The sequence below is a fragment of the Dasypus novemcinctus genome, chromosome 2 (genome assembly GCF_030445035.2).
Source record: "Dasypus novemcinctus isolate mDasNov1 chromosome 2, mDasNov1.1.hap2, whole genome shotgun sequence".
NCBI classification, from domain to species: Eukaryota; Metazoa; Chordata; class Mammalia; order Cingulata; family Dasypodidae; genus Dasypus; species Dasypus novemcinctus.
This window is the reverse complement of record NC_080674.1, coordinates 4011208-4025014: the sequence shown is the minus strand read 5'-3', so window position 1 is coordinate 4025014 and position 13807 is coordinate 4011208.

Sequence of the window (13807 nt, the reverse complement as noted above, 5' to 3'; positions counted from 1 at the left end):
CATGATGAAAATGTAATGAATGTAGGCACACCTTGGTGACCTATTTATTCCTTGCGGTGGCAATTCAATAAAACAGATGCTTAGGAAATTTCCACTTGACTAGTGAGAGCAGATTCTGCCCTTGTAAGGGCACATCAAACTTTAGGATGTTCCAAGCCCAGGATGCTTCTGGGCAACCAGCAGATGAGGCTCAAAGGTCAGTCCCCATCGTGCAGAACTGGGTCTACTGGTGCTCCATTTGTTCAGGCCTTGGTCTTCTCCTTTGTGTTTGCATATGGTTCCTGTGATCTGACCATCCCAGTCCACCACGGGTGCTGTCACCAGTTCCTCCTTCTCTCCAGTATTTAGATATCTTAGGTCAAATAAAAAATTGTCACTGACCTCCTTGTGACCAGGCAAGACCACCATAGGACACTTGGTTTGGGTTATGTTTTTTTGACAACCTTGTGCACTAATTTCAACAAGCAGAGCTCATCACCTCCCAGCTGAGACAGAGTGGGAGGTCCCGACTATGCTGAAGGCAATTAATACCTCTTCCAATAAAACTTCAGTCTGCCTACCACCCCCTACACTCAGCTCCCTCAGCTTCATCCGGCTGGTCTGATCATAGTCAAATCCACTTAGCCTTTTGGGCTATGAGTGTTCATCATAAAGCCCCACCTGCTAAGTTGTACCTGAGCCCAGTTATGTTAGAGGCATGTGAGCGAATCATGGTCTCTGGTGTTTATATCACTTTCACTTCTGCCACATAGGAGTAGTGCGAGAATATTACTAAAATGTATCAAGAGAAGGGGTCTGAATAAATCATAGCTCCCCCACAGTATTGTTCTTTGAGAATTTAGATTGTGTTCAACAGTCTTCTTTGTACCTGCAGACCACAGCAGAACGTGAGAAGCCTGCAGAAACAGACTGCTGAGAAGTGCTGGGGTCATCCTGGATTTGGAGGGACAAAGTGCTGCGTCTGAGGAGATATGATCTTCCTGGAGGTGACAGACTGAGTCCCATTGTCGCATCCTTGTTTATCTCTTAAATGAAAACAAACTCTAAAAAGGAATTGCTGCTCTAGTGGGCTTACTGTTTTCACACACACACACACACACACACACACACACACTCTTGCAGCTTGGTCTTTTTAAAGTCCCAGATACATCTGGGAATCTATAAACAGTGGTGGAATTGTCTTTTCTCAAATTACAAAATAAACTTCTATGTGAGTATTAAAGCTTTATTCATATTTAGGGCAGCTAGGAAACCTGGCATCAAGAACTCAGTTTTCTCAACTGAGTGAGCGAGTTCAAAGCAACCTTTTTACCTAGGCAACTAGTAGACTATTGGAAATTTTCCCACAGATGCTAAAAACAAAAACAACCGACAATACACACACAGCTTTGTAAAGTTGGATATTCCGTTATTCAAGGTCAGAAAGCTCACCATTAGGACGAGCAAGCATCGCCTCTATGAAAACCCAGCTAATATCTGCAAATAGGGGGCAGCTGGAAACAGAGGCAGCACCCAGGAAAGTGCTTTGCCTGGTTCTCTCCTCTCAACACGGCCTGTCTGGCTTTCCCTTTTCTCATGCACCAGGACCACGTTAAGGAACTCAGCACAGTTCTCAGTGTCGACATTGCCCAACCCCAGTGGCCAGTGCTCAGAACCCCCATCTCATCTTCTCTCAACAGCCTTTCACGTTTCACCCACAGTGCTCTCTTCCACTGGATTCCCCTCTGCTACACTGTCCTCATGGAACTCTTAGTTTCTGTTCTTCTCTCTGCACTTCTGTCTTACAGTTTTCATTCAAACATGTAGCTTCAGCCATAGACTCTTCATAGCTAACATTAAATCCCAATATGCATCAGGCTCTTTCCATTCCTAGTACAGCCGTGACTCATGGTCCCAAGGGCGTTTGAAGCATATAGCAGCTCCAAAGCATTGGATGCTGGACAAACCATCTGGTGTGTTTGCTCCTTTTCCATCCATTGGTCTACACAGACTGAGAGAATATTTCCCCCTCATCATTTGTGTAAGGAACAGACTTAAGTATGCGTGGACAGGAGATGAAGTAAAGATCTGTGTGCCATGGTTTATGAAGATTGATAGCAAGGTCTGAACTGATATAGCTTATCCTGATGGTTTTATGGATGTCGTCAGTATTGGCAAGACCAGAGAGAATTTCCATCTGATCTATGATACAAAGGGGACTTTGTCATTCATCACATTACACCTGAGGAGTCCAAGCCCAAGTTGTGCAGTGAGGACAGTGCAGTAGACACAATAGGAACCCTTCATCTGGTGACTGTGTGATGCTGTGAATGACACCATTCAAATTGATTTGGAGACAGGAAGGTCGCTGATTTCATCAAGTTTGATACTAGTAACCTGTGTATAGTGATTGGAGGTGCTACCCTGGGAGGAACCGGGGTGACCACCAGCAGAGAGGGACATCTTGGCTCTTCGATGTGGTTCATGTGAAAAGTGCCACAGGCAGCAGCTTTGCACCCTGCACCAGCTTCCCAACATTTTTGTCATTGGCAAAGGCAACAAACCATCAACTTCTCTTCCGTGGAAAAGATATCTGCCTCACGATTGCCAAAGAGAGAGACATGAGACTAGCAGCCAAACAGAGCAGTGGGTGAAATGATGTTTATGTGACATGAATGGAGAGCTCTTTGTGGGTAGTTAAAGGTAATAAAGCATGGAAAAATATATGTGCATCAGAGTCTACTAATAATAGGACTCCACCTGACCTTCTATGTCATCTCTGCTGGTGTTCCATAATTACGTCTATTTTTGTAGTCTCCCAAATGGATGGGCTCCCTTGATAACTCCCTCTCATTCCTTTCAAGCTGACTTTTGGATCTCATTGGTTTACTTTCTTTTAAAGCCTCCTCCATCCATCTATGATTTTTCATCTGCAATGCCATTTTCATTTCTCACGCCTGGACTATTGAAATTATACCCTAACTGTCCCTAACCTCTTTCTCCACCAGGTCACCTTTTAGTACTCTTGCAAAATTAATTGTCATAAAGCCACTCTGAACAGGTCAGCCCCTGCTGTTCAATCATCAACAACTGCTCGATACCTACCAGATCACATGTAACTCCTTAGCCTGATACTTACACACATTATGTCTTATTACTCTCCTAATCATCGTTATTTTCAACCCATTACTCTCTCATTTATTCCTTCAGTGCCTACTAGGTGCCAGGTCCTGTGCTAGGTACTTGCCAATTACTATTTTGTTGCATTGTAACAACTGCCTGCCAAGGTCAATGCTAATGCCCCCATCCTACAGATGAGGGAACTGAGACACGACAGAGTAAGGAACTTGCACAAGCCTCATGCATCTGACTCCACAGCTGTGGAAGTAACCACAGTGCATGTTGTCATCCACGTTATCAATAGCTCTGTCCTTATGGCTAAACATTTATCTTTATGTGTCTAAATGGGTTTAGTATCAGCATTAGCTGCAAACTCTGCTCCAGTGTATATCATCTTTGCAACAATGCTCAGAGCAACAGTCTCTCTAAGGTCCTTGTCAATATTTTCTTCTTTTAAATGCTAATTAGGTCCTCCGTTTTCTATCATTAAAGGGACTCTATGGTAATAGACAAAAGACTGCATTTTCCTTTTCCTTTGTTAAATCAGATACCAGTCAAAGGAGAACCCCAGGTCATGCTCTCTGTCAACACTGAGAATCCTTAGATAATATCAGGATCAGAGATAGAGAATAGCTTCAGAATCCTAAAACAAGAAATAAAGGTCATTGAGGGGATCTTCACTGTCAGAGAGAAAGTGGTAGTTCCATTTCTTAAAAAATTATTCTCTTACTTTAAACACTAGAGGCAGCAGTTGAGAGGTATCAGTGGACCCTATTAGTTTACAATCCAAACACAAACACCACATCCTAACAAAAAGTACCTTCCTGATATGGGATGCACATCCTCAAACTGTTAATTTTTAATTTTCTGTGTCATTTGGTATTCTGGTCTTCAGAACCTAGAGAGACTTAAGCACTAGACCTTATGAATGAAGTATTTTATTAACCTAGTCATTTCTACCAGCAGTACACATTGAGGTCTTTCTTGAGTGAAGTAATATCTTCCTTCAGCAAAGTGGAATCAGACATGGACTTTCCTCTTGAGTAACTTATAGACAAGAGAGTCTCCATGATGCCAAGTAGATGCACACAGGTAACACAAGAGAAGTCCCGATGCTTCCAAGAACATTATAATGAAGATGAGATTAGTGGTGTTAGGAAGATAAAAGAATAGTTTCTGAAAATGACTTTGGAAATAGATTGATTAACAAGAAGGTTTTGGACATGGAGGGGGAATGGAAGAACATTTTGGTAGAGAGAGAAAAGAGAGTCAAATTTCAGAGATGGAAAAGCACATGGTGGTTTAATTTGATCAGCGCCTGGAGTAAATGGAAGGGAGAGTTGGGTGAGGAAGTGGCATATGAGGCCAGGGTGTCTGGAATTTAATGGTCAATAGTGAAAAGTAGAGATTTTTAGTAAGAAAATAACCATCAGAATAAGTTAGAAAGAATTTGCTACTATTCATACTGAAATAAGAATCTGTGTAATGTAAAGCTTACAAGCACAAGCTTCACAGAGAGATAGTCCAGATACTTCTCCAGTACCTGCATTATACCACACCTTAAGTAAAGATATAATGTTTATATAATGTGAATATAAGAGTCTATGAAAGTGGTGCTTGTGCAAAGAAACAGAAATCTGTTGGCTTTTATATATAAATGGTATTTATTTGGGCTAAAAGCTTACAGTTATGAGGACCTACAAAATCTAACTCAAGGTCATTTTCTCACCAAGGTCAGTTGCCGCGCGTTGAAGCGAGATGGCCACTGCTCTCTGCCCGGTCTCTCCTTCCTGGGCTTCCTTCTCCTCGAAGGCTCCGTGTCACAGTCTCAGCTGCAGGCTGGCACAGGGCTTGTCCTCAGGGCTTCCTCTCTCTCTTGACACAGGGCTCGTGTGCTTTCTATATCAGCTTTCTGTATCAGCTTCAAACTATCAGGCAAATGGCTCATCTCCCCCTAGGACCCTGGGATCAAAAATAACAGAGCTCTCTCTCTCTTCCAGTGTCCTCTTGAGTCAGTATCTGTTTATACTGGTCCACCAAGGGGGCAGGGACTCAACCTGAGTCACACCTTACCGACATGGTCAAATCAAAGCCTTAACAGGTAATTTAATCAAGGGCCCCTCAACTGAATTCAATATAATCAAAAGAGTGTCATACCCAGAAGAATAGACTAGTTTACAAACATAATCTTTCTCTTCTTGGGATTCATAAAATAATCTCAAACTGCCACAGTGACTGATAACTATCTGGAGAACCAGAGGGTGATTGCATTGACCTAATTAGGTGAGAAAGAAGAGCAGGATGGAGGAAATGGCAATGGGTTCCACGCAGTTAAGTTTAAGATACTGGTGAGAACCATGTGAAAGTCTTCACAGATGAGATGAATGCAGACCTGGAGTCGGGAAGAAGACTGAGGCATCAAGACGCAGGGCAGATGTGCACATGTGAGGGCTGACAGTATTAGAGGAAATGAGATTCCAGGAGGCTCAGGCCAGAGCCCAGGAGAAAAACTCATCAAGAGGAGGAAAGGAATAGAAATAAGCCTGCGAAGGATCAGACAAGATGGAGAAGAGAAGAAACCAAGGAGGAGACAGTGGTACCAAAGAGAAAGGGGTATTGACTTCACTTCTCACATGTCACCCAGAGGTAGAGATCAATAAGAGCTTAGAAGAGGCTAGTGGCTACCACTTTTCTTAAGCCAGACCTGGCCTAACAAATTTGAAATGTCTATTACTTCTATAAAGGGTTCAGGCACATCGACTATATGAAATGATAAACAAATTTAAATTGTGAAACGTACGGATGGCCTCTCTAATTACAAGAACTTAGAAAGATACAACCACGATGTATTGACCTACTCCCTGGGGCAGAGCACTGCCCCTTATTAAGGAAAGAGAACCTGTTCAGTGGGAAAAAGATGGACACTTTGCAGGTCTAAACCTGCTGATCTTTCCTTTTAGACTGAAATTCACTAGAGGATCCCCAAGGTGATGGGGCATTTGCACAGGTTTTAGAAATGATTCATCTATGAATTTATTGATTATCTACCCTATGCCTGCTTTTTCTATCTAGTCCAAGTGGTTATTTATCATAAATGAAAAAAAAAACAGAAATCTATTCCTGGCTTACGACCTTTGTCCAAGACCAAAATTCCTTTTTGGCCCCCTATTCCTGTACCTCATTCTACTTGCTGCCATCCTCCACCTCACACATAAACGTGCCCTAAGGAGAGGACTGACATATATTAAGGCTCTTCTGTGTGGTCAGCTTAGGAAAAAACAAACAAACAAAAAACCACATAAATAATTCCAAACTCTAGATCCCACTCAGATGGGAAGGAAGGAAGGAAGGAAGGAAGGAAGGAAGGAAGGAAGGAAGGAAGGAAGGAAGGAAGGAAGGAAGGAAGGAAGGAAGGAAGGAAGGAAGGAAGGAAGGAAGGAAGGAAGGAAGGAAGGAAGGAAGGAAGGAAGGAAGGAAGGAAGGAAGGAAGGAAGGAAGGAAGGAAGGAAGGAAGGAAGGAAGGAAGGAAGGAAGGAAGGAAGGAAGGAAGGAAGGGCCTTAAGTACCTTGAATACCACAGACTAAATTTGGTTTAATACAAAAGATAATGGGGACTTTATCAGTCTTAAATTAGTGTTTTATAAATAATTGGGAAATGATGCTAAATATCTTACTCTCTGTGATGGTTAGGCTAATGTGTCAACTTGGCCAGGTTATTATGTCCTGCTGTTTGGTCAAGCAAGAACTGGGATAACTGTAATAGAAAGACATTTATGGACTTTAGTCACCAGTGACTTTACTGCATAGATAGCTGATTACATCTACATCCATTAGGGAGATTGCCATCAACAATGAGTGATGTTTTATCCAATCAGTTGAACGACTTAAAAGGGGAAGTGATTTCAGCATTCAGAGAGGATTTCCCAGCACTTTCAGACAGCCAGCCTCTCCCGGAAACTCATCAAGGACCTTCATTGGACTTTGGTCAGAGCTCCTGGATGCAGCCTGCCTTCGGAACCTGGCCTCATGCAGCCCCACGGTCACATGAGAGAATCTTACAAATCTCATACTATTATAGCTATCTCCTGTTGATTCTCTTTCCCTAGAGAACCCTGACTCACGCACTCTCCTTCATTCCCACCTTTCTGTCTTGTTTGACTTCTAATCTCTCAGTCGCTAAAGCGCCATTGCCAAACTTAAGAATGTTTTCTCATGAAATATAACAAATACATAATATTAATTAAGGATGTTGGGAAACGGACTTTGGCCCAGTGGTTAGGGCGTCCGTCTACCATATGGGAGGTCCGCGGTTCAAATCCCGGGCCTCCTTGACCCATGTGGAGCTGGCCATGCGCAGTGCTGATGCGCGCAAGGAGTGCCGTGCCACGCAAGGGTGTCCCCCGCATGGGGGAGCCCCACGCGCAAGGAGTGCGCCCGTGAGGAAAGCCGCCCAGCGTGAAAAGAAAGTGCAGCCTGCCCAGGAATGGCGCCGCCCACACTTCCCGTGCCGCTGAGGACAACAGAAGCGGACAAAGCCGCTGAAAACAGAAGCGGACAAAAGAAACAAGATGCAGCAAACAGACACCAAGAAGGGGGGAAATTAAATTAAAAAAAATAAAATAAAAATAAATAAAAAAAATTAAGGATGTTAATTGAGTGGGTTGGGGGGAAATACAAGAAATGTCAGGTATGGACTAAAGTTAGTAGTAATATTTTGACTGCTCTTTCATAGTTTATAACAAATGTGTCACAGCAAGGCAAAGGGTGGCTGGCAGGCTGATGTGTGGGAGCCCTGTGTGATGACATGCATGTTTGCACTGTAAGTTCACAGCTTTTACTATACACTTGCTGTTTATGCATGTTCATGTATGAATGATGTATGTCAAAATTGTCTATACGAAAGAGCCACTGTCAGAGGGACAAAAATACCCAGATGCATCCGGGCCCCTGCACCCTCCTTCCTTCCTGAAGCCAGCTCCTCCCCTGGGAGCACGGCCATGCACCTGGGATTGCAGAGCACCTGGACCAGAGGCCCCTGGAGGCTGCAGGGCCCCACGCGCTTACGACATTCAGGGTATTCGGAACCCAGCGGCAGACGCCAGGGGACCCCGTGTATGTCCTTGAAGCGGCTCGTGTCAGGTTTGTCTAATTTGCTCCTTCTCCTGACTTGAGACGGCTGACTGACAAGACCCCATAAATGAGACCTTAGGATACATGTTAATACATAAAATAGGTGAACAGTATTCTCTTGCAATAAAAGGTTTTTGTTTCCATCCTGAACTCCATTTCAAAATAGAATAGTGAGTTAAATTAAATGGATATTATTAAGGAACTTTTTCTAACTGAAAAAGGAATACACATGCCCATCATAGAAAAATTTAGAAAATATCGCAACCCATGACCTTGGACAAGTTTCCATTCAGCAAAGATTCTTCCCTTGCATCACTTCAATGACAAAACAACCCTCCCCGGCTCAGCACCACCCTCCCCCGGCCGATCACAGAACTAGCAGTCACAGTTCTCAGCTCAGCATGGCCCCAGCCATTTAAAGCGCAAAGCAGCCCTGGGAAGTTGCAGGTGAGAAAAAATAAGGCAGCGAGAAACAACTCACCCAACCTAGATCGCTAACACAAATTAGGCTGCTTCCATTTCTTAAATAAAAACAAGGGAGTGAATATCTTTGTAGCTCAATATTTTATACATATCTGTGATTACTGACCAAGGATAATATTTGGGTAAGTGCAACTGCTGTGCCAAAGTGTGTCTATTGTTAACATTTTTTGACATCCATTTTCCCAAGGTGTGATGCAGAATGCGCTTTAATATTGCAGGCGGGGGAAGGGGCACTGCTCTTTTTGCTCTGACGAATCCTATTACACAGCACAGTAAATCTTCACCCGATGGGAACTCCCTCCCTGGGATCCGCGGCGCGTCCTCCTGTCTTGTGCCCGTCGGGTCAAGCTGTCTTCAGCGTCCTGCTGATCGGCTGCATGGAGCTGAGACACTCTGCCCCGTGACATCTCACGCTGGCGTGTCACCAACACCGTGCGTTAACCAAGTGTTAACACGGTGGCCTGGCCTCCGTCGCTTGTTCCGGGGACCTCACCGGCGCCCCGGCAACCGCTTTGTTTGAAGGAAGCCCTGGTCCCAGTGCAGCCATAGATCGAAGATCTGGCTCCAGATCAATACGTGGAAAGACGTGAAGTCCATTTCCATCCAAGTTCTCCAGCACAGAGGCGCCTTTTCAATTTTCGGTCCTGCTCAGCATTCCCTTCCTTTCATTCCTCATTTACTAGAAGCTTCCAAATATGGTGCGCTCAGCATTGAATTAAGTCAATATCCACAGGCTCATTAAGGCGACAGCCCATCAGCCCCAGGTTTTGCTTGCTTTGACCTTGCTCCACGCTCAGGCGTGGGCTTCACAGCCTCTCAGTGATGCCTCCTGCCGGTGCGGGCTGGGTGCCCTCTCTCGGATAATCTCCCGGTTAATTAACCTTTAGGTGAAAATGCGGGGGTCCCTGGGACACTCGCTTCCTTCTTGCTCATTATGTTCAGCCTGAAAAGCAGCAAGGAGCTGCAATAGATGCATTAATTAGGAAAGTGATTAAATGCAGTTGCCTTGATTACCTTGGCAGTTAATCTTCTCTGCAAGGTGCCTGAAAGAGCCACTGGCATCGGGGGACGTCCATGCAGGAAAGAGGCTGCTGTGTGCAACCTGGACCCTCACCGTCGCTCCAGAAGGGAGCTTTGGCAACCACAAGCCATGGCCACGAAGCACAGGAGACCTCCCAAGAGCGGCTGCAGAGGGGCCAGCTGCGGCGAAGAGAAACTGTGAACTTCCACTGCCATGGGTGGGGCACCCGGTAGTACCAGGTGTGCCATGGTGCCTGGATAAAATAATGATCTTCAGGGCTTGAAATATTGGACAACATTCTAAAGAGAAATAAATGGGCCTACACACCCTTCTCTCAAGGAGATGTGCTCAGAGCCAAGCAGGACTGGAGCAGGGAGATTCCTGTCTCACCAGGAGCACGCTCGGGGGATGGAGCCCTCGTGGCCCTCGACAAGCTGTGTGCTTGGGGGGTGCTTTTCCCCTCTCGTTTTCCTTCGAGCCCCACTCAGGGATTTCCCAGGGTCTGCATTTCCTGGGATTGTCGAAAGAAGGTCCCGCAGGCTGGGTGGCTCTGCACAACGGGGAGGTGTGCTTTCACGGTCCTGGAGGCCAGGGGTCCAAAGCCAGGCCCCGGCCGCGCTCCCTCGAAGCCTCCAGGGAAGCGCCTGCTCCACGCCGCTCCCTCGGCCTCTGCTTGGCTTGCTGGCCACCATGGCGGTCTCTGCCTCCTCGTCATCACGCGGGCTTCTCTTCTTAGAAGGGCAGTTCTGTTCGACCAGGGCCCATCCTAAATCCGGTTTGGCCTCATCGTAACCGGTAACATCCTCAAAGGCCCTAGCGCCCTCAATCCCCGCCACCCAGCAGGCAGCACTTCTGACACTTCCAAGCACCCACCCCAGGCCCAAGGGCGTGACCCCCTCCTCTCCTTGTCACCCTCCTCTGGAAGGCCCAGTGTTCCACACTTCCCAAAACAGTGAAATGCACTCATCATGCTCACTCCTCAGTCCTCAATAAGTGTGCCTGGTGCACAGTAGGTGCACAATAAGCACCAATAGACTTTAAAAGCAGCATATCTAATACCTTCTGTAAAGGTGTAGAGAAAGAAAACCATTGTGCTACAGTTTTACTGTGAAGGTGAATCACTAAAATCCATGAGCCCCTCTATAGCTGTGACTAAATGGAGAAAGGAGGGGAAAATGGGGATGTCGTTCCCGATAAGTGACTCACAGTGCTTCTGGGGCAAGTAGTGAGCTCAACGCAGGAGAGCAAACCACTTCACCACCTCTAGCTGCCCAGTCCCCATCACTTGCTGACTCTCCTGTCTTTTGCAGCACTCACTGAAAAATATAATTAAAACCCAGGGGGCATGGAAATGTTTGGATATACTCATAGTGGAAACAATTAAAAACAACAGCTGGGGGGGGTACCGGGTTCCTGGCCGGGTGGGGGCTCTGTCATGGTCCTTGGGGGAGCAGCGGCAGTCCCCCAGGTGCAAGGGTAAGGAGCAGGAAGGAATGAGGGTTCAACAGTGAGCCCCTGATACTAATGACTATGCTTGTGAGCCTATACACCTGAAATAAGAACAAGGCCTAGAGCAGCACTGTGCCTAAGAGTTCCCTCCTGACAGCCTCTGTTTTACTCAAATGTGGCCAGTCTCAAAGCCAAACTCAGCATGTAAATGCAATGCCTTCCCCCCAGTGTGGGACATGACACCTGGGGATGAGCCTCCCTGGCACCGAGGGATCACTACCAAGTACCAGCTGATGACGTAACTAGAAAATGACCTTAAATTAAAGGTTCAACATGGACCAGCAGAATATCCCTGTCTACATATAATAACAGGAGTTAAAAATGCTGTTTGACCTAAAGTAAGGGGGAAATGGAAAAGTCAAATGAGTTCATATGGCTATGAGTCTCTAAAAAAGAGTCTGGACGTTGTCAGAAGGATTGCCCTTATGCACACCTGAGCAGAGTCTCAGAGACAGATAAAGTAGATACAACCCCAGATATTGGTCCTTTTGAAGGCTAAAGAGACCCACAGGTTCTATGGTCATGGCAGATGGGGTTCACTGCCATGCCAGTTGGCCCTTCTTTGGAGCTGGTGTTTCTGCATGATGGAGCTGGACTCAGATGGGATCTTTTTTCACAAGACTTTCATGCTACTTTACTGGAATTATAGTTGGTGCTGGGGCTTAAGATATATCTAGGGGATTTGAATCTCTGAACTGACAATATGATAGCCAGGCCCTGAGCCTCAACAGACTTCAGCTCCTACACTCTGATTTATTGGACTTACTCCACTCAGCTAACACGGAGTTGAAGAATGTCAACCACCACACCATGGAGCCTAGAGTGCCTACAATTGAAAGCAGGAGGATTGCATCCAATATTCATGTGGAATCTAAACCCCCTCTTGACATAGATGTGGAATGGACACAACCAAGCCAAGGTCCACAGGAAGGAGGAATACAGTAAGGATCAGAGTGGACTTAATGATATTCTATTCATGAACTATTGTGGTTAATAATCTAGAAAATGTGGCATTGATGTGGAAAAAGGGGCCATGGTGGCTGCTGGCTGCGGGGAAGGGGAGGAAGAGAAGAGATGTGGAGGCATTCTCGGGACTTGGGGTTGTCCTGGGTGGTGCCCCAGGGACAATTGCCGGATGTTGTATATCCTCCCATGGCCCACTGGATGGAACGTGGGAAAGTGTGGGCTATGGTGTGGAACACAGGACATGGGATGCAGCGATACCCAGAGATGTACTCACCAGATGCAATGGATGTGACATGATGATGGGGGAGAGTGTTACTGTGGGGGGAGTGGTGGGGTGGAGGCGGTGGGGGCAAATGGAGACCTCATATTTTTTTAATGTAATATCTTTTTAAAAAAATGAATAAATTGCATAGAACTTGGGAAAAAAAGATTCTGACATTGATAAAATCCATTGAACATAAAAAATAAATAAAATTAAAAAATAAAAATCATTAAGTAAAAAAAAAAAAAACTATTTAAGGTGGTGGACTTGGCCCAGTGGTTATGGCGTTCGCCTACCACATGGGAGGTCCACGGTTCAAACCCCGGGCCTCCCTGACCCGTGTGGAGTTGGCCCACGGGCAGTGCTGATGCGAGCAAGGAGTGCCGTGCCACGCAGGGTTGTCCCCGCATACAGGAGCCCCAAGCTCAAAGAGTGCGCCCCATAAGGAGAGCTGCCCAGCGGGAAAGAAAGTGCAGCCTGCCCAGGAATTGTGCCGCACACACGGAGAGCTGACATAAGATGACGCAACAAAAAGAAACACAGATTCCCATGCCGCTGACAACAACAGAAGCGGACAAAGAAGACGCAGCAAATAGACACAGAGAACAGACAACTGGGATGGGGGTGGGGGAGTAGAGAGAAATAAATAAATAAATAAATCTTAAAAAAAAAAACATTTAATGCAGATTCCAAGTCTCAGGCCTTTTAACACTACCACCTTCTATGGGAAAATAATTTACCCAATTATTAAACAGAAAAAAACTCAAAACCTCTTTTCCCTGTCATTTCTGAGCCTGTCAGGGTGCCCGTTGGCCACTGATTGAAGAGTCATAAACCCTGGTTCTTTCCTGCTTACTCCAAGCCCCTGGAGCTTCTGTCTGGTGGAGCAGGGCCTGTTCAGGCTGAAAAACCAAAAGTCCATTTCTCAAGGAAATCTATAAAGAGAACTTCAACCACTTAAGGCCCGTCCTTCCATTAATTAGTCTGAATTAACAAGGTGCTGATGAATTGAACTATTTTCAGAGTAATTTGCTACTCAATCTGGAGAACAACCACAGGCTCTCCGACTCCTTCCATCACCTCCTTGGAAATCGCATGCGCCCTGCACCTGATTGTTTCGCTCGTGGAAATGGAAAGTGACGGCCTTTTCTCTCTACCCAGGCCACGAAGGTGACCGGGTCCCAATCAGGTCCGAGTGGGAAGCCAGCCTGGGCCCTGAGACCCCTGGCCCCGTGCCTCTCCTGCTCCTGGGCTCGGGGCTTCCCACAGGAGGCAGGGGCTGTCCCATGGACAAGTCCCGAAGGGTCCCTGGAGGTCGCGTCCCCCCCGGCAGGATG